This window comes from Anabrus simplex, chromosome 10 (genome assembly GCF_040414725.1).
Source record: "Anabrus simplex isolate iqAnaSimp1 chromosome 10, ASM4041472v1, whole genome shotgun sequence".
Lineage (NCBI taxonomy): Eukaryota > Metazoa > Arthropoda > Insecta > Orthoptera > Tettigoniidae > Anabrus > Anabrus simplex.
Genome location: NC_090274.1, coordinates 43,115,875 through 43,130,430, shown reverse-complemented (window position 1 = coordinate 43,130,430; position 14,556 = coordinate 43,115,875). Strand labels below are relative to the sequence as shown.

The 14,556-nt window shown below is 42.6% G+C and overlaps 1 protein-coding gene across 1 annotated transcript in view; it reads right to left on the bottom strand.

Moving 5' to 3' along the window:
* Positions 1 to 14,556, bottom strand: part of LOC136881791 (uncharacterized) — a 954,543-nt gene that overhangs the window by 601,393 nt on the left and 338,594 nt on the right. The window lies entirely within an intron of this gene.

The window sequence follows — 14,556 nt, the reverse complement described above, 5'->3', positions numbered from 1 at the left end:
CCAACCAGCTGTGCTTTGCGAGGTTCTTAAACACCTAACCCGCCGCCTTGCTACACCATTGCAGCCAGAGTGCAGGTAATTCAGAACACTTGTTTCAGAACAGGATGTTGCTAGACCAGTCCCGCTGGAGTGCAGGCGGTACGGAACACTTGTTTCAGAACAGGATGTTGCTAGACCATTCTCGTTGGATATGAAACACTTATTTCAGAACAATGTATTGCTAGACCAATCCCGCTTGAGTGCAGGCGATACGGAACACTCATTTCAGAACAGGATGTTGCTAGACCAATCCTGCTGGAGTGCAGGCGATACGGAACACTTGTTTCAGAACAGGATGTTGCTAGACCAATCCTGCTGGAGTGCAGGCGATACGGAACACTTGTTTCAGAACAAGATGTTGCTAGACCAATCCTGCTGGAGTGCAGGCGATACGGAACACTTGTTTCAGAACAGGATGTTGCTAGACCAATCCTGCTGGAGTGCAGGCGATACGAAACACTTGTTTCAGAACAGGATGTTGCTAGACCAATCCTGCTGGAGTGCAGGCGATACGGAACACTTGTTTCAGAACAGGATGTTGCTAGACCAATCCTGCTGGAGTGCAGGCGATACAAAACACTTGTTTCGGAACAGGATGTTCCTAGATCAATCCCGCTGGAGTACAGGAGATACGGAACACTTGTTTCGGAATAGGATGTTGCTAGACCAATCCTGCTGGAGTGCAGGCGATACAGAACACTTACTTCGGAACAGGATGTTGCTAGATCAATCCCGCTGGAGTGCAGGCGATACGGAACACTTATTTCGGAACAGGATGTTCCTAGATCAATCCCGCTGGAGTACAGGAGATACGGAACACTTGTTTCAGAACAGGATGTTGCTAGACCAATCCCGCTGGAGTGCAGGAGATACGGAATTCTGTAATTTCGGAGCAGGATGTTGCTAGATCAATCCCGCTAGAGTGTAGGCGATATGGAACACTTATTTCGGAACAGGATGTTCCTAGATCAATCCCGCTGGAGTGCAGGCGATACGGAACACTTATTTCGGAACAGACTGTTGCTAGACCAATCCCGCTGGAGTATAGGCCTACACGATACGGAACACTTACTTCGGAACGGGATGTTTATAGACCAATCCCGCCAGAGTGCAGGGGATACGGAATTCTGTTATTTCGGAACAGGCTGTTGCTAGACCAATCCCGCCAGAGTGCAGGAGATACGGAATTCTGTTATTTCGGAACAGGATGTTCCTAGACCATTCCCGCTGGAGTGCAGGCGATACGGAACACTTATTTCGGAACAGGATGTTCCTAGACCATTCCCGCTGGAGTGCAGGCGATACGGAACACTTATTTCGGAACAGGCCGTTACGGTGTACTGCTCGTTTTAAGAACAGTTCTCAGTCCGGATCAATTCCAAAATAACTGTTTCGATATTTGTTTCCCATCTATACCAGTCACGGTACCAATCATCTGACTTTTACATCCTAGGAAGCAAGACAGACCAGAAACCTGAACAATATGAGGATAATTCGTTGCGATTCTTCTTCTTGTTCTACCATGTCCTCATTGGATGTCGGCTGTCATCAAAGCAATCTGGTTCTTGTTCTCAGCAACTCGAGAGTGGGGATACTGAGCCCATTCCATTCCCCGCAAATTCCTTACCCTAGATATTCTCCTTCCCACTACTTCTCCTTCCTTCAATAATACTGTACCGGGCGGTACACCTCTACACCGTTTATTTAAAAGTTGCGCCAGTTGAAACTCCTCTTCTGGAGGAAGGTTGAACTTTATCTATTCTATTAATTCTCTACTTTCTCAGAAGATGTCACCACGTGGAAAATTTTGAGTTTTTGAACTGTGTCACTTTTGATGTGTTTTTGTTTCGCTTGAAGTAAGAAGTGTGAACTTTCTCTTCTAGAGGACACTACTGAAGATCAACAATAGCGCACCCTAGTGCGGAGTCAAAGAACTATTTTGTTGGAGAAATTTTTATTTCAAAAGTTTGTTTCTTGTTAAATTTCTTTCTGTTATTGTTTAAGTTGGCTGTATACCCCTCTTTTTCCCCTTGTTTTAGATTTATCCAATCCCGAATTTCTTTTAGTAATTTCTGACCAATCTGGTGTATCTTCCCCCAACTTGTATCTGTTGCGGGGTCCTATCCAATAAAAACATTGTGGGCGGGTGTTTTCATTCCCCTAACGCCTAGAAACTTCCGCGAGAGTATTTAAACTGCTGATTTTGGGGTCTCCGGGCCACTTCTGTTCCATCTTTCAGTGTATTAAGTACATAGCAGGAGGCGGGAAGCGCCTCTTTCTTCTTCAGCCGTTCAACACCAGGTAATGGCCTATTAATAACTTCCTTTCTTGCTAGGTCGGCAGTTTAACACTCGCGGCGGGTTCGAAGCATTTCCATCATGTAACCTTCTCCTAAAATGTAATTACTCTTTTCATCTTTTTCTTGTAAAGCTACATATTGGGATAGAGAGTGCTAACCCTCTCGAGCTCCCACTCACATTTGTTTTGAGGTGAACTTATTTTCTCAAACTATTCTTCGTTTATGTAATGTAAAGTGTTCTTCTCTAAGTCACCTCTGTAGTATGGGATTAGCCCTTGCGTTAGTGGCCCAGAGCCAGATTAGGTTTTAAAAACAAAGTGTATTAGGAGTGCAAGTTCGCCTCCTCTCAAATTGTTATTTTAGAGGTCATGTAATCAACCTTCTTTTCATGTAATAGACCTCCGTAGGTTGGGTATTTTACCCCTGTGAATACGTCCTTAGAGGACAGCTTGAAGGTAGAGTTTGGTGTGGCCTTGTGATAGGCTTACAATTTTGAGAGCGGATCGCTCTTTGAAATTTGTTTCTGTATGCCTCGTGCAGGCTTTATGTGTAATGTTTGGAGCCAGTGCTCCTGGGCATGAATGGGGTTTTCTGCCCCTTGGCTAAAATTTTTTTTGGAGTAAGGCGGGGCTGATTGCCCAAGAGTTATGAAGTAAGGGCACTGAGCCCGAATCCAGTAATATTGTACCTACATTTTTGCTACTCTGTACCTGTTATGATTGTTATCTCTTGTTTTTGAAAAGAAAATATAACCTAGTTAAATTTTAAATTAATTTTACATTGCACGTTAATTTCGTAGCTTGAAACCCATTCACACCCGCACCTTCTTTCACCTCTACCTACCACGGATATCTCCGTAACAGTTCTCAGTCCGGATCAATTCCAAAATAACTGTTTCGATATTTGTTTCCCATCTCTACCAGTCACGGTACCAATCATCTGACTTTTACATCCTAGGAAGCAAGACAGACCAGAAACCTGAACAATATGAGGATAATTCGTTGCGATTCTCCTTCTTGTTCTACCATGTCCTCATTGGATGTCGGCTGTCATCAAAGCAATCTGGTTCTTGTTCTCAGCAACTCGAGAGTGGGGATACTGAGCCCATTCCATTCCCCGCAAATTCCTTACCCTAGATATTCTCCTTCCCACTACTTCTCCTTCCTTCAATAATACCTTGTGAGATAAGCTGAAGGATTCGAATGATATGGCCAAAGTACTCAGATCCTTCTTTTTTGATGTTGTGCATGATCTCTAGATATTTGTTCAGGCGTTGGAGTACTTCAGTGTTACGTATTCTGTCAACCCATGATATTCTGAGCAGGATTCGGTAGCACCACATCATCTCAAAGGATGGAAGTTTTTTGGTGGTGTTCTCTGTTAGGGTCCACGTCTCGCCACTGTGTTCGACCACACAGTTTAGTAATGCCTGCAGATCTTCGGCACTTGTTGCAAGCAGAACAATATCTCCCGCAAATCGTTGTGCGAGAAACACAAAATCCTGATGTCCCGTTACCAGTAAGTCACATGGTTCATTCAAGAGATCTGCCACTCTGGGCCAGAGTGACACTTAAAACCGTGCGGCGTGCCTAGCTCATATTGCTGGAGTGTAACAGCACTCCAGTTACAGATAACATCACTAAGCTCTCTGCTAACAACATGGACCGCAAGCTGCTTCGCGATAACACTTGCTGCAATACTGGGAGCAGGATGTTTACACTGAAAATGGTGGGCACTTATGTTCGCCACTACCACCATATCGCCCTCCGACACCTGCACTTTCATGGAACATATACACTTCCTGGCGTCAAATTACCCACCGCAACACCATGTTTAAAAAAATCTGAATCATAGGACCGCTCTGACATGATACGCAATAGCACAGTCTATGTTTTCCAGATCACCTTTATTAATGAATACCAAGATTTCACTTGCATACAGCACTTCAGGTTTAATCACCGTATTATGTTTGATTTTTGTATGTATGTATGTATGTATGGACATGCATTTCCTCTTGTAGATGTCGCTGGTTCTCTAATATACTCTTTAGAGTTTTGAGTTTTTTGTCATCAATAATAATAATAATAATAATAATAATAATAATAATAATAATAATAATAATAATAATAATAAATGTACCGGGAGGTACACCTCAACGCCGCGCATTCAAAATTAGCGCCTAAATGAACTCCTCTATTGGTCAAACAGTGAAACTGATAACACAACAAGATGGAACTTTAATTAGAAGATGTCACCACTGAAACGTTAAGTAGGCTGGAATAAACTGAGAGCCTGTGAGCACTTTTCAAAGATTTTTTTTTTTTTTTTTTGCTATTTTGCTTTATGTCGCACCGACGCAGAAGGTCTATGGCGACGAAAGGACAGGAAAGGCCTAGGAATGGGAAGGAAGCGGCCGTGGTCTTAATTAAGGTACAGCCCCAGCATTTGCCAGGTGTGAAAATGGGAAACCACGGAAAACCATCTTCAGGGCTGCCGACAGTGGGATTCGAATCCACTATCTCCCGGATGCGAGCTCACAGCTGCGCGCTCCTAACCGCACGGCTTTTCAAAGTTTTGTAACAGTAAAGTGTGCCTTTGGGAGGCAATATATACATATATTGTAATTTAGGGAGCAAGTGCTCCTGAATTAGGGGATTTCTGCCCTTAACTAAATAATACCATTTCCATTTGTAAAATTGTAAAAATGGGGCTTGAATCCCAGAATCTGTAAAAATCACTAATCTTGGACTTTCCTAGTCTTGTTTCAAGATTGCTTTTGTACCTGGCATATTGTTATTTGTTGAGTTGTTTTTTTTTTTTTTAAGAAATATAACCTTCCGTTCAAGTTTTAAATTAATCTTGATATTGTAGATAGACCCATTCGCCCCAGCACCTTGTATCACCTCTTTCTGCTCCACGGGTAACCCCGTAACAATAATAATAATAATAATAATAATAATAATAATAATAATAATAATAATAATAATAATAATAATAATAATAATAATCATAATAATAATAATAATAATAATAATAATAACAGGATCTGCCTGGCTGAGGTGGTACAGGCATAACAAGTTCACTCGGAAGGACGTGGGTTCGATTCCCCACCAGGAAGTCGAAAAATTTAAGAAACGAGTTTTCCACCTCCGAAGGTCCACATGGTCCTGAGGTTCACTCAGCCTACACCAAAAATGAGTACCAGGTAAATTCCTGGGGAAAAGGCGTAGAGTTAACCCACTCTACCCCATCAAGTGCCGAGGTAACGGATAGTGGAAGCCTTTACCTTCCACCTCTTCGAAGGCATTCATGGCCTATACGGAGATAACTTTATTATTATTATTATTATTATTATTATTATTATTATTATTATTATTATTATTATTACTAATACCGAGCGAGTTGCCCGCACGGTTTGGGTCGCGTAGCTGTGAGCTTGTATTCGGGAGATAGTAGGTTCGAAACCTACAGTCTCTGTCGGCAGCCCTGAAGATGGTTTTTCGTGGTTTCCCATTTTCACACCAGATAAATGCTGGGGCTGTACCTTAAGGCCTCGGCCGCTTCCTTCCCATTCCTTGTCCTTTCCTGTACCACTGTCGTAAGAACTGTGTGTGTTGGTGCGACGTAAGACAAATTGTAACAAAAAACATACGTCCAACCATCGCCTTCTGTATAGTGCATAATAGAAGGCGATGGTCCAACTACCTACTTTTGCCATTTTAGGAGACACGCCAAGCTAGGATTGGGAGGTCAGTACTCAACCGTCTGAGACATTCAGTTTGGGAGTTATTCTGAGCTAAAGAGGACAGAAGAAGAGAAGACTGATTGGCAACAAGGGCAAAACTGCGAGAGCCTTTTGATCTTTAAAATAACATTCACCATCCGTTTCACAAGAGCACCCCCTAACCTGCACAGCGTTTCCACTCCGGCTAGCTTTCAGGCTTGTGATTATAGGAGGCTTAGGTTAAATCCACAGTTGCAGTAACGTCAGTTCGTAAAGAGGCTTACTTAATTTTTAAAGATGTAGTTGCCCACCATCGCGTTTTATTTTTAACAACACCCGGCCCAGATTACCTCCATCCGCCACAGGTGAGTACTCTCTCTCTCTTCTCTCTCATTTGGCACTAAATTGTTCCCTTGAATTGAGTTTCCAAAGCTCATCAATGGAAATGCCTCGTTCAAGCGACAAAATGCAATCTAAAATTACAATAGAGTTTGATCATTCCGCTGTCGATAGGCGCAGTCCATCGAACTCGGACGAGGCCAAGGTGAGTAGCGCGAAGGTCATCCACCACAGATTGAGTACGCTCTCGCTTGCATGGCGTGTTGTAACACAAGAGATGCTACTACATCTCGATCCACCCACAACTCGTACCAGTCAAGCGGATGGTATCGAACTTATTTCTACACTAATATTTGCACCCGTTCTTCGCACGGGAATCTGCATGCTTCCTTCAGGAATTTATTATTATTATTATTATTATTATTATTATTATTATTATTATTATTATTATTATTATTATTATTATTATTATTCAAAGAGGCGTAACATCAAGGTTATCGGCCCCTAATGGTACAAAATGTAATGACAATTTGAACGTCCAAAATCATCCACTGACCAGAATTCAAAATGTAATGACGAAGAATGGATGGATATGAATTTAAAACAATCAGTGGATCCGACCCGTATTGCCCCACATTCCCAGGCACTAGGGTTAAACAATATTATTACTCACCAAGGGACTGCTTCTAAAGAACAATCCTCAATCGAGGATGCTTGTTGTCTAAAGGGGTCCAAAATCCAGGTCATCGGCCCCTCATAATGGTACTTATCGCTAGGAAAGTAGAACCATGGTATTTGTCATGTTGCGGTACTAATCAAAAGTAGCTTAGACTCGCGGTATTCCACACATTATGGTACTACTCACAGGTAATGTAATACGCACATGTAACGCAGACCTGTGGTATTTCTCACATTGCGAAGCCACTTACAGGCAACGCAAACCTATGGTGTTCTTCACATAGGTGTGTACTAATCACAGGAACTCATACTATCCCGTGGTGTTCCTCTGTTGCTACTAATCACAAACCTATTATGTACCTAACATAGTGGTACTGCGAGCAATTAAAGGCGACCCATGGTGTTCCCCGCGTGATGGTACTAATTACAAGTAGTCTCATGGTTGTAATTCGATCATCCCTTGGTCACCCCTTTTAGTCGGCTATTACGACAGGCAGGTGATAACGTGTGTGTATTCTATGCATGCGTCCCCCCACCCAGGGGGGGATGTATGTTTGGTTCGCGAGAGCTATTTTATTTCGCTCAAGTCCTCCGGCAAGCCGTTTAGGACCCTCCTGTCCGCCACCTGGGACACGCCACGTGGGAGTATCGCCTCTTCCCCGCGCTACGCCAGCGTAGTAGGTTCGTTGTAAGGATGTATGCGAATAGACAAAAAGCTGAACATTACAGGCCAAGCATTAATTCTGATTATGTAAGACATGTTTGCGAAATTAATAACTGGTTCGATAGACGGCAGTTCGGTTTTTGAAAATGTTATTCCATTCCACTGAAGCTCAACTTGTAGGATTCCAGCAAGATATAACAGAGGTCAAATGGACTGACCTGTCTAAAGCATATGATAGGCTGGATCATGGGAGACTACTGGCAAAAACGAGTTGAACTGGACTAGACAAAAGAGTGTCTGAATGGGTTGTTATATTTCTAGAAAATAGATCTCAGAGAATTAGAGTAGGCGACGCTTTATCTGACCCTGTAATAATTAAGAGGGGAATTCCTTAAGACAGTATTATTGGACCTTTATTTCTCTTATATATATATAAAGGATATGAGTAAACAAGTGGAATCAGAGGTAAGGCATTTTGCGGATGATGTTATTCTGTATAGAGTAATAAATATGTTACAAGAATGTGAGCAACTGCAACGTGACCTCGATAATGTTGTGAGATGGACATCAGGCAATGGTATGTTTATAAATGGGGTTAAAAGTCAGGTTGAGAGTTTGCAAATAGGAAAAGTCCTCTGAGTGTTAATTACCGCTTTGATAGGGTGAAAATTCCTTTTGGGGATCATTGTAAGTATGTAGGTGTTAATATAAGGAAAGATCTTTATTGGGGTAATCACATAAACAGAATTGTAAATAAAGGGTACAGATCTCTGCACATGGTTATGAAGGTGTTTAGGTGTTGTAGTAAGGAAGTGAAGGAGAGGGCGTATAAGTATCTGGTAAGACCTCAACTAGAATATGGTTCCAGTGTATGGGATTACTTGATTCAAGAACTGGAAAAAATCCAAAGAAAAGCAGCTCGATTTGTCCTGGGTGATTTCCGACAAAAGAGTAGCGTTACAAAAATGTTGCAAACTTTGGGCTGGGAAGACTTACAGTAGGAGAAAGAAGACGAGCTGCTCAACTAAGTGGTATGTTCCGAGCTGTCAGCGGAGAGATGGGGCGTGGAATGACATTAGTAGACGAATAAGTTTGAGTGGCGTCTTTAAAAGTAAGAAAGATCACAATATGAAGGTAACGCTGGAATTCAAGAGAACAAATAGGGACAAATATTCATTTATAAGTAGGGGAGTTAGGGATTGGAATAACTTACCAAAGGGAGATGTTCAATAAATTTCCAATTTCTTCGAAATCATTAAAGAAAAGGCTAGGAAAACAACAGATAGGGAATGTGCCACCTGAGGGACTGCGCTAAATGCAGATCAGTATTGACTGACATTGTAACATGGCTCAATTCGCATGCGAAATATTAAAATGATATTTGCCTACGAAAGCTCGCAGCAGTAACGTGAAATATGATGAAGCTGAACGAAGTCGAGGAAGAATGAGGACGATTTCCGAATGTATTGTATGGTAGAGTTCCTGGTCGGAAGTTGAGCGAAATTCTCCGAGGTTCTCAGGTTGCAAATTGTATCTCTGACCACTGACGTTGAAGATACCTCCCTTAATATCTGCCCCGTCGAAAAGAGTAAAATGGCTCTTTAGTTTTTCCACATTACCCATCTGTAAGTGATGAGCACGACATGTCCCGCAGGACTTGGACAAAAAATCCAATTTTTCGCAGCAATCATCTGCGTTATTATCCATTGTACGATAAATACGCACATGACAAAGGAACGAAATAACAAATATTTAACGTTTGTTATATACAGTCTTTTGACAGACCTAATGTTAACGAAAATATTTGATAATATTTGATAACACAATCCTCAGTGAGTAGATTCCAAATATAGTTTGGCTGAAATAAGTCCAACAGTTTTCCACTTTTAGGAATACAAAAAGAGACAGATAACTGGCCCCGTGGTGTAGGAGTAGCGTGCCTGCCTCCTACCCGGAGGTCCCGGGTTCGATTCCCGGCCAGGTCAGGGATTTTTACCTGGACCTGAGGGCTGGTTCGAGGTCCACCACTCAGCCAACATGATTAGATCTGAGGAGCTATCTGACTGTAAGATAGCGGCCCCGGTCTAGAAAGCCAAGGATAACAGCCGAGAGGATTCGTCGTGCTGACCACACGATACCTCGTAATCTGCAGGTCTTCGGGCTGAGCAGCGGTTGCTTGGTAGGCCAAGGCCCTTCGAAGGCTGTAGTGCCATGGGAGGCGGGGGGTAAACAGACAGATAACGAGACAGACAGACAGACAGAAACCAAAAGATCTACCTCATTTTCCCTCTATGTCCAGTTGTATTAGGTGGGGTTAATTTTCAAGCCGAGCGAGTTGGCCGTGCGGTTAAGGGAGGGCAGCTGTGAGCTTGCATCTGGGAGATAGTGAGTTCGAGCCACACTGTCGGCAGCTCTGAAAATGGCTTTCCGTGGTTTTCCATTTTCACACCAAGCAAATGCTGGGACTGTGCCTTAATTATCGCCACGGCCGCTTCCTTCCCACTCCTAGGCCTTTCTTACCCCACCGTGGCCGTAACATCTAGTTGTGTCGGTGTGAGGTAAAGCAAACTGTAACAAAAAAATAATAACCATAGTTCTGCGAGGGTGTTCGCCACTGACTGCAGAGCATGAAGCCCGTAGAACAGGGCCTCTCAGGGTGCATGCGCGTGGTGCATGCACTGTGCACGGTGCAAAAGACGACTTCGCTTGGTTGACAGAGTGCAGACCCCCCACTCCTCTCTCCGTACACCTGTCTCCCCGTTCGGCCTGTCTCCGCGTTCCTCACCTTCACTGCTGTTTCTCCCCCACTGCGAAATGTTTACGTGTGGTGAGCGGAGACGCTCAGTTGTATGGGACAAGGTTACCAGTGTTATTAAAAAAATTTAAAAAGTGAATTAGAAATACACATACATGTTTGAGAGGAATGTAAACATAATTTTAAAAAATGCAGAACCCGTAACCAAAATGAAAATGCTACAGTACTGGAACAAAACTCATTTGTGGATATAGAATGCTCTTCTTCAAGCTGTTTCAACTTCCTTAATTCTTTCTCTCTGACGTCTCCTATGATTTCACAATAATTTTCCGAATGCAGTCTGTTGTAGTGTCTTTCAATAGATGATTTTCTTACGCACGTAATTATCGTCCCACAGATTAAGCATTTAGCGTTATCGTCACGACAAACAAACAAAAAAAATACGAAAGTTCCCAGTTCGATTGAAATGGACTTTCAGAAGTCTTTGCTTTCTTCGAAACAGGTTGCTCCATTATTATGTTGTTGTCGTGCGCTTGTCTATTTCACTGATAAACACGTCGTCTACCACCAAACGCTTCGTCGCTCTCAGCACACTACACCATCCGAGTCAAGCCGAGTTGAGGCGAAGCGTACCGATGCACAGTGCACAGAGCCTATGCACCTCGCTCTGCACGCGTGAGAGTTTGGGCATTTGAGAGGCCCTGCCGTAGAACATAGTACATTTCTTCAAATGAAGGGGCGTTTCACATATAGTCTATAGCTATAATCATTTACTTACAACCAACAGTATAAGGGAGAACTGAAAAACCTCCTCTGGTCCTCCTATAAAACCCCAGTCTCTACAGTGACTTTTAAATGAAATGCATATTGAAACCTGCTCCTGGATGCGTAGACTAAATGATATGAAGTTTAATAATAATAATCATGTTATTTGCTTTACGTCCCACTAACTACTTTTACGGTCTTCGGAGACGCCGAGGTGCCGGAATTTAGTCCCACAGGAGTTCTTTTTACGTGCCACTAAATCTACCGACATGAGACTGTCGTATTTGAGCACCTTCAAATACCAGCGGACTAAACCAGGATCGAACCTGCCAAGTTGGGGTTAGAAGGCCAGTGCTTTAACCGTCTGAGCCACTCAGCCTGGCAATATGAAGTTTGATCGACATATAATGTATACTGAAAGAGAAAACTGTAAAAAAAAAAAAAAAAAAAAGAAAACCTCTACTGGTCTTCGTATAAATTCCCAGTCTGTTCAGTAATTTGTAAATGATTTTCATATCGAAACCTGCTCTTAAATATGAAGTTTGGTCGAGATCTATTCAGCCGTTTACCGGTGATGGTGGAACAAACAAACAAACAAACAAACAAACAAACAAACAAACAAACAAACAAACAAACGCGAAATTTAAAAACTGCTGATGAGATTCTTGAGTTGACCTAAAACGGATAAATATAGCAAAATATGGAGACATAAATTACATTACAGACAGCGGACCCCCTACAACTTTATTTGTACATTACAGTCGAACCTCGATATCTTCAACAATCATTACTCGAATTTTCAGTATCTCGAAGTAGGCTAACTTAAATTTCCCGGCCGTTTGTCATATTCTTCGCGCGTATTTATTTCTCTATTACTCGAAATTCGGTTGCATAAATTTCTCTATTTATCGAAGCAAATATTTCCTCTCTTGAAGCAAAAAATACTGTGTAACTAGAATTTTGTGCAACATTAACCGTGACGTAACTGTGTAACTCCCGAGGTGATTCGACATATCGGGGTTCCACTGTATATTATTTCAAACACAGTAGTCCGGCTAAATATCAAAGCCGTGCAAAGTCCTCTCCGTAAAGGCCAAAAGGCCCTGGGAGGGGCAGAAAGTAAAGGCTTCCACTATCCCTAACTTATTTTAGGTCACACCCACACAGATATGGCAAGGACTAGCGGTGGGCAGAAAGCGGCCGTGGCTTTAAGGTACAGCCTACTGCAGGGCCTCTCAGGGTGCATATTGCACTGTGCACGGTGCAAAAGACGACTTCGCTTGGTTGATCAGAGTGCAGACCCCCACTCCTCGATTTGGAGCAATAGCGCTGTCTCTCTCTCTCTCTCTCTCTCTCTCTCTCTCTCTCTCTCTCTCTCTCTATCTATCTATCTCTGTGTGTGTGTGTTTCCCCACTCCTGTCTCCCTCTTCCTCACTTGCTCCGTAGCGCTCCAAATGCGAGCCGAGTAGCCCAGAGATGAAGCGTTGGTCCGAGCCGAGCCGAGTGGGGCCGATGCACTGTGCACAGGAACTCTGCGCCGCAGTTTGCACGCGTGAGATTTTGGTCGTTTTAGGGGCTCTGGCCTAGTGTTAAAATGTAACCCTAAATGATTATGAAATTACATAGAATCAGACGAAGAGCAGTCCAAATGACACACGCAACGCTGCCACAATACAAGTAGAGATGTCTACAAAACATGTGATAGGATATTCGGAGATGACCCTGATGGTGAATCCTGCATTGAGGTGTCTGGATTGGTATAACAAAATTTGCCAACCAATGAAGCGATACCACAAGACCTATCTGTGTCGGTGCGACATAAAGCAACTAAAAAAAAAAAAAACCACCTGGCAACCCATCCAAATTTTGACCACGCCCATGTTGCTTAACTTCGGAGATCTCACAGGAAACAACACGGAAAGTAGGCTCTCCATACTCTTTTGACTGTGGAAGAAAGTCAAAATAGTTACAATATGGAACATGAATAATATTGCGATACTGATGTTATACACAGTTCGTTGAAACCACTGTCTATTTGAAATCTAACCATTCAGAAACGACGTATTCACGAGAGAAAGAGTAACTTCCCGCCGTCATCTCACATTTTATTCATTTCTGTCGATGTCTTCCCACATGAAAGGAGGTTTACTGCCAGTGTTTCTGTACTGAGGAGGTAGAAGATGGAGATAATTTAATATCAGTTACGTACAACAGGCGCGCGCTGTTCCCTTACATGGCATGGCGTATATATATCCTTTTTAAGACTCTGTTAGCTTCTTAAACAGGTCAAACTTCTAGTGAAGTAGCGCATCAGTTTACCGTCAGCGAAGATTACTAGGTCAGCTCGGAAACATTAAATTGCCGCGCCTCACTTGTGCAAACAAGAAAACTCTTTCAAACTAGATTATGGAGGTATTTGAAACACAAGAGCAACACTTCGTCGTAACTGAAGGTGTAGGAGGCGGGCTGCCAATCTAATTCTCAGTGATGGATGGCTTCTCCAACTTCTCACGAGGAAGTGCATGTTGTCGCTCAGATGTAATAATAATAATAATAATAATAATAATAATAATAATAATAATAATAATAATAATAATGTTATTGGCTTTACGTCTCACTACCCACTTTTTCGGTTTTCGGAGACGCCAAGGTTACGGAATTATGCCCCGCAGGAGTTCTTTTACGTGCCAGTAAATCTACCAACACGGGCTGACGTATCTGAACACCTTCAAATACCACCGGACAGAGTCAGGATCGAACCTGCCAAGTTGGGGTCAGAAGACCAGCGCTTCAACCATCTGAGCCACTCAGCCTGGCGTCGCTCATGTCAATCAATCAATCAATCAATCAATCAATCAATCGATCAAACAATGAATCAATCAATCAATCAATCAATACTGATCTGCATTTAGGGCAGTTGCCCAGATGGCAGATTCCATATCTGTTATTTTCCTAGCCTTTCCTTAAATGATTACAAAGAAATTGGAAACTTATTGAACATCGCTCTTGGTAAGTTATTCCAATCCCTAACTCCCCTTCCTATAAACTAAAATTTGTCACCATTTCTCCTCTTGAATTCCAACTTTTTCTTCATACTGTCATCTGTCCTACTTTTAGAGACACCGCTCAAATTTATTCGTCTACTAATGTCATTTCACGCCATCTCTCCAATGACAGCTCGGAACATACCACTTAGTCGAGCAGCTCATCTCCTTTCTTCCAAGTCTTCCCAGTTTGCAACATTTTTGCAACGTTACTCTTTTGTCGGAAATCACCCAGAACAAATCGAGCT